The sequence below is a fragment of the Canis lupus genome, chromosome X, assembly GCF_003254725.2.
Source record: "Canis lupus dingo isolate Sandy chromosome X, ASM325472v2, whole genome shotgun sequence".
NCBI lineage: Eukaryota > Metazoa > Chordata > Mammalia > Carnivora > Canidae > Canis > Canis lupus.
Window position 1 is genome coordinate 97,419,671 of NC_064281.1, and position 14,378 is coordinate 97,434,048.

A 14,378-nucleotide genomic window follows, 5' to 3' on the forward strand; every position below is an offset into this window, starting at 1 on the left:
ATTAGAAAAGATAGAGGAGATATAATGACAGACTCTGCAGACATTAAAATGATATAAAGGAAATTCTAGAAACAATTCACCTGTATACAATAAACTAAATGAAATGGACCAATCCTTGAAAACCAGTGTTTAACTTTACCCCTCCCAAACGTTTTGCACATCCTAATCATAGTAACTTGTGAATGTTACCTTACATAGCTAAATGGGACTTCACAAATAAAGCCAAGACTCTTAATTTAAGGAGATTACTCTGAATTACTCAGTTGTGCCCAATGTAATATTAAGGGTCCTTTTTTAAAAAATAAGATTTTGTTTATTTATTTGAGAGAGAGAGAGACAGAGAGAATGAGCAGGGGGAGACTCCTTGCTGAGTAGGGAGCCTGATGTGGGGCTCTATCCCAGGACCCTGGGATCATGAACTGAGCCAAAGGCAGATGCTTAACCAACTGACCCACGTAGGAGCCCCCAGAAGGGTCCTTATATGAGAGAAGGCAATGAAAAGACAGAGGCAGTGAGACATTTGAAGTTTTTATTCTCCAGGCTTTAAAGATCAGAAATAATGCAAGGATGTTCCTTCTCAGCCTTAATCGTGGAACTTTTAGTCAATGCAATAAGGCAAATATAAGAACGGAAGGCATCACATAATGGAAAGGAAGAAATAAAACTGTCCCTATTTTCTGACAATGTGATGGTCCATGTAGAAAATCCTGAGTATTGTACTCAAAAACACTTTGAATTAGAGAGTTTAACAAGGTAGTAGGGTTTAAAGTCAGCACTGAAAAATTAATTGTATTTTTAAATGTTTTTTAAAGATATTATTTATTTGAGAGAGAGAGAGAGAGAGAGAGAGAGAAAGAGCACAAGCAAGGAGAGACACAGAGGAAAAGGATGAAGGAGGCTCCCTTCTAAACAGGGAGACTGATGGAGGGCTCAATCCCAGGATCATGACATGAGCTGAAACCAACTAAGCCACCCGCGTGCCCTAAAAATTATATTTTAATACACAAGTTATATTGGCTTATTTTCACCAAAAGACATGCACTAGAATGTTTACAGCAACATTACTCATAACAACTAAAACTGAAAACAACCATCAGTCATCAGTATTAGAAAAGATAAATGCATTATGGTATATTCATATAGTAGAATAGTATTCAGCAATGAAAAAGAATGAATTACTGCTACATGGAACAACACATAACATAATGTTGAACAAAATAAGTTAGACAAAAGAAAAGATTTTATAAATTTAATTTATAAAGTTATATACAATATATACATATACATTATAAAGTTATATACTATAACAAGCAAACTGATAAATGGTAAAGAAATAAGAGAGTGATTATATCTGGGAAGCAGGCAGGGTATTTACTGTAAGGAGGCATGTGGTGGGCTTCGGGAGTGTTGGTACTGTTCTGTTTCTCAATTCAGGGTATGTTACCTAGGTGTGTTCACTTTGTGAATATTACTCAAGCTGTTGAATATTTATAATGCAAATGTTTTTCTGTATCTGTATCTGATATATGTGTGGTGTGTGTGTAATGCATATAAACACACAGGTGGACAGATAGATATAAAAGGTAAATATATATCAATCAGATAAAGAGCATATTTTTAAACAAAAACCAGTGAGGAGATAAAGAGTAAATATTCATAATGATAAAAAGGAGAATAATAATAATACAGGGTATTAATATATACTTGCCAAATACTTAACATAGTAAAAATAAATATAAGCAAAAAATGAATGTGGTTTGAGAATAAAATTGGCATTACTATCCCACTATCCAAAAGAAATAATAAAAAAATGTGAAAAATACTGTTAAGATAGAGGTAAGATGTGGATATCTATGGTAGGTTGTATAATGGCCCCAAAAAGATATCTTCAGGTCCTAATCCCTAGTACCTGTGAATATGATCTTACTTAGAAATATGGTCTTTACAGAGAAATTAAGGATCTCAAGATGAGATAATCCTGGAGCTAAAGTGAGTCCTATATCCAATGGCAGAGTTGCTACATGAAACAGAAGACAGAACACACAGTGGGGAAAGGTCATGGAAAGACAGAGGCAAAGCAAGGAATGCCAAAGATTGTCAGTGTCCACCAGAAACTGGAAGAAGTAAGGAATGAATTGGCTCCAAGAGGCTTCAAACGGAGCATAGATTTACCAACATCTTGCTTTCAGGCTTTTAGCCTCCACAACTAGGATAAAATAAACTTCTGTTGTTCTAAGCCACCCAGTTTGTGGAGTTGCTTTGTGACAGCACCTCTAGGAAACTAATACAGATTTTGGTAGTGGGATGTGGGGTGCTGCAGTAATAAGTACTTAAAAATGGGTAGTGGCTAAAGGAATTTTGATGCACATGATAAAAAATGCCTACATTTCTTTGAAGAGATTGTTGTATTAATATGCATATTAAGGATTATTCTGGTGAGGGCTCAGAAGGAAGTGAGGAGCACTGTAAATAAAGTGTCCTCTTAAAGAATACATCTGTCATGGATCAAATGTTTGTAGAAATATGAATGTTAACAGTGATTCTGGTGAAGTCTCAAATTAAAATGAAGAACATATTGGAAACTTTAAGGAAGATGATCTTTGTTATAAAGTGAGAGAAAACTTGACTGAATTGTGGTCTATTTTTGGGTGGAAAACAGATATTTTAACTGATGAACCTGGATATTTTTTTTTAATTTTTATTTATTTATGATAGTCACACACACAGAGAGAGAGAGAGAGAGAGAGGCAGAGACACAGGCAGAGGGAGAAGCAGGCTCCATGCACCGGAAGCCTGACGTGGGATTCGATCCCGGGTCTCCAGGATCGTGCCCCCGGCCAAAGGCAGGCGCTAAACCGCTGCGCCACCCAGGGATCCCTGAACCTGGATATTTAGATGAGATTTCTAAGCAAAGTGTTTGCTTTTGTTGTTTCTTTTTTTATTTATCTTATTTTTTTTATTGGAGTTCAATTTGCCAACATTTAGCATAACACCCAGCACTCATCCCGCCAAGTGCCCCCCTCAGTGCCCATCACCCAGTCACCTCAACCCTCTGCCCACCTCCCTTTCCACTACCCCTTGTTCATTTCCCAGTTAGGTGTCTCTCATGTTTTGTCACCCTCACTGATATTTTCACTCATTTTGTTGTTTCTTGTAAAATGCGAGAGGAAAAAAAAATATTTTGAGAAATGAATAGTTAAGAAAAAGGAAACCAGTCTTAGTGATTTGGGAAATTCTCAGGCTACCCAGATTGCAAAAGATGCCAGTGTTGGAAGATTCATTGTTCAGAAAGTGTGCTTTAGAAAGAAGGCCAAGGGCAGCCCCGGTGGCTCAGCGGTTTAGCGCCGCCTTCGGTCCAGGGCCTGACCCTGGAGACCCGGAATCGAGTCCCACGTTGGGCTCTCTGCATGGAGCCTGCTTCTTCCTCTGCCTGTGTCTGTGCTTCTCTCTCTCTGTCTCTCATGAATAAAGTCAAAAAAAATTTTTTTTAAAGAAAGAAGGCCAAGAGAGAGGCTGGGAAATCTTTGCCAACTGAAGAGATTAGGCATATGACTCCTAGATCTAGTCATCTATCTCGGCAGAGGCCAGGAATAGAGAAGGGGTTATCCAAGAAGGATCTATGAGAAACTTCTTGTCTAATGGAGTGGACTCCTTTCACATACAGAGGAGACTGATGAGGTTTTTCAGAATGTTGTTTTAGCAGAATCATTGCTAGATTGTACTGAAGGGAATAGAGACAGAACCAAGTGAAAGAGAGCAGTAGGACTTTCAAAATCCCTCATTGAATAAGTGAGCTGATATAGCTAGTTGACAGCAAATATATTCCTTCCTCATACATGATTTAGAAGATTCAGAATATGAGATTTGGAACTTTTTGAACTGATTATATTTAATATAATGTAGACTTAAAGTTGAAGCTGTAAAGATTTGAGACTTTGGATGATGTTGGGATGGAGAGAAGGTTTTGTGTATATGGGATAGATGGGAGTTTTAGGGGACAGAAGGTAGACTTTTGTGTGTTAAATCATGGTCACCAAAAGACATGTTTCCCAGTGCCTGTGAAAGTAACCTCATATGGAAATAAGGACTTTGTAGAAGTGATAAGTTAAGAACTTCAAGATGAGATCATCTTGGATTTAGGATGGGTCCTACATACAATGACAGTGTCTGTATAAGAGATAGAAAAGATACCGGGAGACACGGTGGGAGAAGGCCATGTAAAGATAGAAGCAAACACTGGAATGATGCATCTTGGACTTCTAGCCTCCAGAACTATAAGAGAATAAGATTCTCTTGTTGTGAGCCATCTATTTTGTGATAATTTGTTATGTTGGTCCTGGGAAATAATACAATATCTAACTAGTGGTTTTATTGTGAGAATTAAATGAGATAATATACATGAAGACCTTATAGAGTGAACATACAATTAATAGTAGCTATTGTCATTAGCACTGGGAAATCTATTAATAATCCATATTATTTATTTATATAAGAAAAGCAATGTGTAATCATAGTAGATACTGAAAGCATCAGATAAAATTTAATACTTGCTGTTAATACAAGTCAATAATACATTAATAATACAAGAAACTTCCTTAAAATGATAAAGAGGAACTGTTTTCAAAGAAAAGTAGTGATATACTTGCTTATTTGCTATATAAACCCCGGAGACATTGGTAAAAAGGGAGAAAATATTGTTGCCATTAAAAAAACCATAATGCTATTTTTCTGAAATTACCTGAAATGCCTATTTTAGCAAGCCATGTTATTCTCTATATAAATAACCATACACTGGAATCATGGAATTCAAATATTAACTCAGTGATTGGGTTATGTTAATGATAGTGTTATGGAGATGCCGTGTCCTAATGCTTCTACCTGTATTGTAACAAATAGATCTGCCAAAGGTTATTGTGATTTTTTCAAGTTACTTTTCTCTAGATGGGTATTTTTTAATAACGTTATTTTAGAATTCTGACCAATGCAGTGATATTTGAAAAAATAAATACATGGAAAAGTATTGATAGAAGAAATTAATATGTTCTGACTTTTTGATAACTTCAATGAATTCTAGATTATCTAAAAGAATTATCTACAAAATCATGTCACTCTGTCTTGTGTTAATTTATATACACATACAATATCAATAAAATTCCAACAAAATTTGTTCTAAAACACAATAATACTTTTCTTGAAATTAATTTTTAAAATAAGCATGTTGGACTTAAAAAATCAGAAAATACTAGCACAACAATGGTAGTCTACTGTAGAAGATGTTAGACTGTGGTTATTATATTAATATTTTCAGTGAAAAAGACCTATCATGTCATCCTAAAAATCAACCTAATTATTTAAGAAATTTAAATATATAATAAAATCAAACACTCAAAGATACCACACAAATCAGGAACTATTTGATAATTAGTGTTAGGAGAACTGGTTGGTCTTTGGGAGAATAAAACGTTTGGTGGGGAGGGGTGTAGGGAGGGAAAGAGAGAGACTCTTAAGCTGACTCCATGCCCAACGTGGAGCTGGACCATGGGGCTCAAAATCACGAGTCAGATCCCTAACTGACTGAGCCACCCAGGCATCCTCTGGGAGAAATTTTTGATTAAAAAATCTGTTTATATACATATTTAATATAAACTTCAAATAAACTTCAGAATAATTAAGGATCACACATTATACCATGCCACAGAAAAGCTAGTAAATAATAGAACAAGATCTTTTTATTGATGTTAACTATTCACATTTTGAAGTAAAAAGAAAAGTTTAAAAGGGAAGATGGACAGGTTCAATTAAATAAAATGCAAAACATCTATTCAACAGAACATGAAAATAAAAGAGAAAACTATACACTGGTATCAGGTATGACAGATGAATTAACATCAATAATGAACAAAAAGAGAATTCTAATTCATAAGAATATAATTAAGATGCCAATGAGTAAGGGGAATGAATAGTCAGTAAAATAGAAAAGAAAGAAAACAACAAGGGGTCATAAGAAAAATGTTCAGCCTCACTAGTAAGTAAGTAAAACAATTTGAAACTAATTTTGTACCTATTAAGATAGAAAAATTGGGTCCACTTAAATGAGACAAGTCCATGATTAAATTAGTGTTCTCTAGCCTTATTGGTGGCAACATAAACTACTATAACATGTAAAGCAATTTGGCAATACATCTCAAGACCCATAAAATTTTGACCATTTATTTTACTCTTGAGAAGTGAAGCTAAGGAAATATTTGTTTGAGAATTATCTATAATAGCAAAGAACCCAGAAAATAGGTACAAAAATAGTTAAAAAGTAAATTACAATTTAGAAAGCATTAAATTATAATGATAAATGTGTAACAACATGGGAAATATGTAAGAGACATTATTAAGTAAAAAGGATATTATTTAGAGGACAATAAAGATACACATAAAAATATAAAAGTGCAGATGTGAATTTAACAAGTATTTTTTTAAAGATTTATTTATTTATTTATTTATTTATTCATGAGAGACACAGAGAGAGAGAGAGAGAGAAGCAGAGACACAGGCAGAGAGAGAAGCAGGCTCCATGCAGGGAGCCCGATGCGGGACTCAATCCCGGGACTCCAGGATCATGCCCTGGGCTGAAGGCAGGCACTAAACCACTGAGCCACCCAGGGATCCCCTAACAAGTATTTAACAACTTTAATTTCACACTTAGGAGTTGTGCTTAGTATTTATAGATATATTATCACTTCCGATCAAGATACAAACTATGAACAGTCCACATTTAGTTTTTTTAAATAATTACATTACAGAGAAGGATAACAGGAATGCCTGGGTAGCACAGTCGTTTAAGCATCTGACTCTTGATGTCAGCTCCGGTCATGATCTCATGGTCCTGGGGTCAAGCCCCACATCAGGTTCTGCCCTTAGTACAGAGTCTGCTTGAGATTCTCTCTCCCTCTTCCTCTCCTGCTCATTCTCTCTCTCTCTCTCTCTCTCTCTCTCTCAAATAAATAAATAAATAAAAATATTTTTAAAAACCCAGAAAGATAACATTCTCTAACATATCTTTCTTGATGTAAGCCACTATTAGCTGTATGCCTAGCTTTCATTATGTTTAAGTGCCTCAACACTTTGTTTACTTTGGTGTTATTAATTAAAACACCATTGTTGTGACTTGAGTGGAAAATAATTGTGTGATCATTGCCTGTTGATTTTACCAATAGCTTAACAAAGGAGTTGCAAACTATGCAACTATGATTCACTCCTGAATCAGAAATTTAGGTAAATACCTAGTAGTGCAATTTCTGGGTCATAAGGTAGTTCTATTTTTAACTTTTTGAGGAAGCTCCACATTGTTCTCCAGAGTGGCTGCACCAGTCTGCATTCCCACCAACAGTGCAAGACAGTTCCTCTGTCTGTACATCCTCACCAACAACTGTTTTTTCCTGTCTTGTTAATTTTAGCCATTCTGACAGGTATGAGGTGATGTCTCATTGTAGTTTTGTATTTCCCTGATGATCAGTGATGTTGAGTATCTTTTCATGTGTTTGTTAGCCATCTGGATGTCTTCTTTGGAAAAATATCTATTCACATCTTCTCCCATTTCTTAACTGTATTATTTGTTTTTTAGATGCTGCCTTTGATAAATTCTTTGTAGATTTTGGATACCAACCCTTTATCAGATATGTCATTTGCAAATATCATCTCCCATTCCATAGGTTGCCTTTTAGTTCTGTTGATTGCTTCATTCACTATGCAGAAATTTTTTTCTTGATGAAGTCCTAATAGTTCATTTTTGCTTTTGTTTCCCTTCCTTTTGGAGATGTGTCAAGTAAGATGTTGCTATGGCTGATTTCAAAGAGGTTACTGCCTGTGTTCTCCTTTAGGATTTTGGTGACTGCTTGTCTCACATGCAAGTCTTTCATCCATTTTCAATTTATTTTGTGTATGCTGTAATGAAATGATTCAGTTCCATTTTTTTTTTTTGCAATTTGCTGTCCAGTTTTCCCAACAGCATTTGTTGAAGAGACTGTCTTTGTTCCATTGGATATTCTTTCCTGCTTTGTGGAAAATTAATTGACCAAAGAGTTGAGGGTCCATTTCTGGGTTTTCTATTCTGTTCCATTGATCTATGCGTCTGGTTTTGTGCCAGTTAAATCTCCTATATGTGAATTTCTGCCTAAGAGTCAGCTTCCTAAAGAAATTTACATAGGACACCGCTGAATAAAATCTTGGGCAATCCCTCAGCCTTTTCAGACATTCTCATTCAGAACAAGAAGTGTGATTCCAGGAATTAAGTTTTGTAGTGGATAGTACTCCAAGTTTAATTTAAATATTGCCTCCCCTGGAATGCCTGAGTGGCTCAGTGTTGAGTGTCTTCTGCTCAAGGTGTGATCCCGGGGTTCAGGATCGAGTCCCACATCAGGCTTCTTGCGAGGATCCTGCTTCTCCCTCTGCCTATGTCTCTGCCTCTCTATCTGTGTCTCACATGAATAAATAAATAAAATATTTTAATTTTTTTAAATAAATATTTCCTTCCCCATCTTGAACCAGCTTCAGACTTAGAATGCCACTGGGGGACACAAGGTCATTTGGTTGCTCTCTTTTTCTCAGTCCTGCCTTTCTCTTCATCCTCATGGTTTCTTAGCACTATAGAAAGGGGCCCCACAGGGAAAGTGGGATTAGGAGAAAAAAAGAATAGTCTTACATAGAAACAAGTGCCCACTGATGAGTGAATGGACAGAGAAAATATGATATGTATACTTTAATGGAATAATATTCAGCCATAAAATGAAGAAAATCTTGCCATTTGTGACACCATGGATGGACACTGAGGGCATAATGCTAAATGAAATAAATCAAAGGCAAATATTGTTTGATAGCACTTATACGTAGTGTACTGAAAACAAAAAAAAAAAAAAAAAAAAACAAACAAAAAAAAAACCTCAGGAGAACTCATGGATACAGAGAACAGATTGGTGGTTCCTGGAGGTGGGGGTGGAGAGATGGGAGATGAATAGGAAATGAATAAAGTAGGTCAAAGTGGTCAGATGGTAAAAACTTCCAGTTATAAGACAAGTCTTGGAGATGTACTGTACAGCATGGTGACTATACTCATGGTACTGTATCATATATTTGAAAGTTGCTAAGACAGTAGATCTTAAAAGTTCTCATCACAAAAAAAATGAAAACTATCTGTGGTGATGGATATTAACCAGTTACTATAGTAATTATTTTGTGATATATACATGTATTAAATAATTATGTTGCACACTAAAACAGTGTAATATGTCAATTATTTAATAATTATGTTAATTATTTAACTTCAGTTAAAAATCATGAAATAAATATTGAAAAAAGAGAATAGTGTTAAATAGTTGGGATGTTTGCTATCTGGCATCAGCACCCTATGTGTGCAAATATATTGCTGACTCCTCTTATAGGACATTTAAAAGATATTTTTATTATGGGTATTTTCAAACAGAGAAAAATAAACAAAATATTGAATGCACTCTTCTTGTTTTGACAATTGTCAACATTTTGCCAATATCATTTCATCTACATTCTATGACATTTACTATTTGTTTGCTTGCTTCCTTCTTTGTTTCCAGTGTATTTTCAAGTAATCTCTGACTAATCACATCAATCTTGAATATTTTAGTGTTTATTGTTTTTAAAATATGCTATCTATTGGCAAAGTATGACACCATTAAACATCTAAGAAAATTAATTGTATTTTCTCAACATTATCCAATAGAGGGTCATATTCACAAATGTCCCAAAATTTTTAAAATTTTTCAAGAATAGGATCTAGACAAGATTTTGCATTTGGTTGATATGCCTCTTATTGTTTCATTTCCTCCAATCTTTTATTTTTTCATGACATCTATTTGTTAAATAAACAGGGTAATTTGTTCCATAGAGTTTCAACATTCTGGATTTGATTGAGTACAAATGAGTACTTTATAGTTTTTCTCTGTCCTTTATTTCTTTTTATAAAATAGGAGTTATATCTAAAGACAGATTAGATTTTGTTTCAGGTTGTTGGTAAGAATATATCATAGGGAATACTATACATTTCTTGTTCTATCACCTCAGGAAGTAGGATGTGTAGTTGTCCAACTTTAGTGATGTTAAGATTGATCAATGATTGGACACCTGGGTGACTTAGTGGTTGAGCATCTGCCTTCAGCTCAGGGCATGATTCCAGGGTCCTGGGATAGAGTCCTGCATCAGGCTCCACAAGGAGCCTACTTCTCCCTCAGCCTATGTCTGCCTCTGCCTCCGTCTTTGTGTCTCTCATGAATAAATGAATAAAATCTTTAAAAAATTGATCAATGAGCCCAGGTATTATCAGCTCTTTCTATCCAATATAAAGATCCCCCATCAAATTTTACAAAATATTTTTAGCATCCATTGATGATCCATTTTCTAGACCCATTATTTTATTAGAGAGTACACATAAGACATATTTAAATTCTATGACTCCTGCATTAATTAGGATACCCCTATAAAGAGGAAATTTCCCTTATGAATTATTAATAATGGAAATATAATTTATACATTAAATGAAGAAAAATCAGCTATCTTTTCTGTTTACTAATTTTCAGGATAATGAGTTGGTGTCCTAACAACCTACAAAGATGATTGCATTACTTTCCTGGGGATTCCATAATAAATTTCCACAAACTGGGTGGCTTAAAACTATAAACAAGCATTTATTTTCTCAGAGTTCTAGAGGCTAGAAATAAAAAATCTAGGTGTTGGCAGAGACATGCTTCCTCAGAAGGTTCTAGAAAAGTGTATTTCCTTGCCTTTTCCTAGCTGTTGTTGGGTGCTGACAATTCTTAGTATTCTCTGACTTGAGCTGTGTTGCTCAAACTTCTGCATCTGTCTTTTTTTAAAGATTTTATTTATTTATTCATGAGAGATACAGAGAGAGAGAGGCAGAGACATAGGCAGAGGGAGAAGGAGTCTTCATGCAGGGAGCCCAACAAGGGACTCGATCCTGGGTCTCCAGGATCACACCCTGGGCTGAAGGCAGTGCTAAACCACTGAGCCACCTGGGCTGCCCTGCATCTGTCTTCACATTACTGTCTCCTCTCTATGTGTATATGCGTCTGAGTGTCTCTTTCCTTATAAAGACAATAGCCTTTGCATTTATAGCCCACCCTAATCAGGTATGACCTCATCTCAACTTGATTCCATCTGCAAAGACCCTATTTTCCAAGTAAGGTCATACTCACAAGTACTGGGGGTTAGGACCTCAACATATCTTTTGCGGGGGAGGACATATCTTTTGGGGTGGAGAGGACATAATTCAACCCACAACAATGACAAGTGAGGCTTTTTTTTTCATATATATATACATGAAAATGAAAAATCATTTCATTCCCAATTACATTTAGGATCACAAGACTTTTAAGTCCTCTAATTTTAATTTCTTTCTTCCTTACTCCTATCCTGGAGCTATCTAGGGGCTTCCAGCTACCAGTCATCTCATTAACATAAACTCAGGTATGTTTAAAAGAAACTTGTTCTATATAACAAAAGAGGATTCTATCACCTCAATCACTTAGAATATTCCAAGTGTTTTTGAAGCTCTGTGCAAAGCACTGAGGATAAAGACAATATATGTATTTCTTATTACATCACATCACATGTGCCAAAATATAAAAAACAATAAATAACTTCAGAAAAGTCTACTTTCTGGCCCTTACCTGTATTTATCTATGTATGTATACGTGTAGCCAAATCTATCTATCATCATGTTACACACTTCTTCTTAAAAGGTAGTATAATAAAAACATTACTCAGTATTTGGCCTTTTTAATTTTTTAAAGTATTCTAGAGTTCATTCCATACCATTATATAGAGAACCCCCTCATTCATTCTTACACCTGCATTGTACTCCATAGTGGGGCATGTATAAATATTTATTGGAGGTCCTTCATTAGGGTCCTATCTTGGAGGTTCCCCTGGCATAGACAATGCCTCTCCTCATGGTTTATGATCCCTTTTCAGTCTATCTGATGGAAGCTCTTCAATACTATACATTGTCCAAAGCCCAGAGAACATGCCATGTTGGAGAAAGCGTAGTTTGCTCCAGATGCATCTGTCTTTTAGTTTCATCATTTTGACTGACCTAAGCTCAGCCTCTTGGCATGTTTGCTTTTCTAAGGTGTGATTCTGAAACCAGGCCCTGCACTCTCCTGATATGAAAAGATTCAGGGCCACCTTTCTGAGTAGCTATCTTGAAGTTCCCTCTCTCATTTGGCTTAAGTGAGGGTAAACACCAATTTCTCTTCTTTCATAAAACGTTGACAATCCGCTCCAAATGTTTTCTCCTATTATCTATGTTTCTCAATCCTTAACCATTTATGTAGCATTTAAGCATGTCCTGTAAACATACATGGTCCAACACCTTGCTTTGGGAGGTGGAGATATTTCTTGCCTCTCTCTGTATTGGTCATAGTTTTTGTGGTCTCCGACAAATATCTGAGACTATAGAAGAAAGATGCTCATTTATTTTTTTCATCCAATGCTAAGAATCAGAGGCTGTGTTGGGTAGTTTGAAATGGATATACAATAATCCTTTAAAAGTAGTATATAGTGATTAAGGGCACTCATTCTAGAGTAGGATTTAAATCTAAGCTCCTCTACTTATTAGTTATATGAAATTTGGCAATTTTCTTATAACCTCTGTGCCTATAGAGATTAGTACTTATAAGGTTATTATGAAGACTAACTGGATTAATATTTGTAAAGTAGTTAAAATAGTGCCTGGCATATGAGAAGGATTCTATATGGGATAAATCTAAAATACTAAATAAATGAAGAAGTGTGTTACTTTGGCCTTTGAACATTTTGGCTGTTCCAAAGACCTGAAAATTAATTACTCATTGGTTTTGGGTCTGAAAAACTGAGCTTTTGACTCCTTAATTAATTTTAATTTCCAATAGTTTTATTACACTTAGCTACTGGCTGAGCTAGTGCCCTACCTATGACACATGCCACCAAATGCTTGCCATCTCTTCAACTTGCCTTGGCATGTTATGCCATATTTTTTCAAAATTTTAATTATTTGTTACCTTTGTCTTAGATAAAGGCCATATTCAGCACCATACTCCTAATTGGGTGAAATGTTTTCAAAATAAGGTACTTGGGATTATGTCCAATTTCGATTTAAGATTAATTATTGAGATATGCAGGAAATGGAAGATATAAAGTGAACCTGAGACATAAAGTGAGGAAATAATGAGACAACCTATTATATGCTATACTTATTCTTTTTAGATTTTTAAAATCTGTATGTATGAATCTGTTATAGTTGGAATATAAAATCTAGTTTGAGCACATTTAACTGTAGATATACAATAAATATTTGCAATATCATTAAATCCAATATAACCCAAGCTCCTTTAAAGTGCCAATATCTCTCTAGAGCTAGCTACTGAGCATGTCTTTTCTACATATTCATCTTTAGATATATATTTGTTTTAGTGTTAAAATTAACTGGCTAATATTGGCACACAATGTTAGAACTTTGGCTTCAATGTATAAGTGAAGTTACATCATTCTGTTTCTGAAATGACATTCCATCTGAACATCAGATATAGGCAGTGAATGTAAATTAGCAAAACTCATCAAGAAATAACAGAATAACAGTAGCCCTCATGATCTCAAAATCCATATTCTATGAAGGCAAAAATATTAGAACACGGTATCATTGGAGTGGATCATGAAGACCAGCATGAAGCAAAGATCTTTCTGATGAGACATAACTTCTCTAAGAACATTTGCAGGTTGAATTTAGGACTGCTACACCAAATTCTCTAACTGCTGTAAATTCACAGTTAGCGCCAACCTGCCTAATCACATTCCTTGTCAAATTTTCTTTCTGTAGCTATTCCACAACTTCATGGCAGTATGAATATACTTGTATCAAATGTTCTGAAATCAGAAGAGTTTCTTATTTCTATCCACCTTCCTCAGCAGACTGTGACATTAAACAGGTAACTATATAATTTTGTAATATGATTACTTGGTTTTACCTGAAATCCTACCTGAACCCACAGCTATCTTTATTTTTAAATACAATAAAATTCTCAAAGTCTAATTGGTAGCAAAAAGAGCACATTCTAACATGTTGTGTCAGGCACTAGTAATTTCACTGATCATGTATAGCTTACACACACAAAAATGTAATTACCCATTTCTGTTAATCTCAGTAATTTACTTAAATTTGCTTCTGGACCAATTACCTGGTATACATGAAAATTGCTGTTTGACTTTATTATTTTCTTAGGTCTTTGAGCAGGCACTAAATAATTTCAGATTTCTTTCTGGTATTTTAGTTAAATTGGCTTTTCTGTCTTTGAGAAGTCATGGAA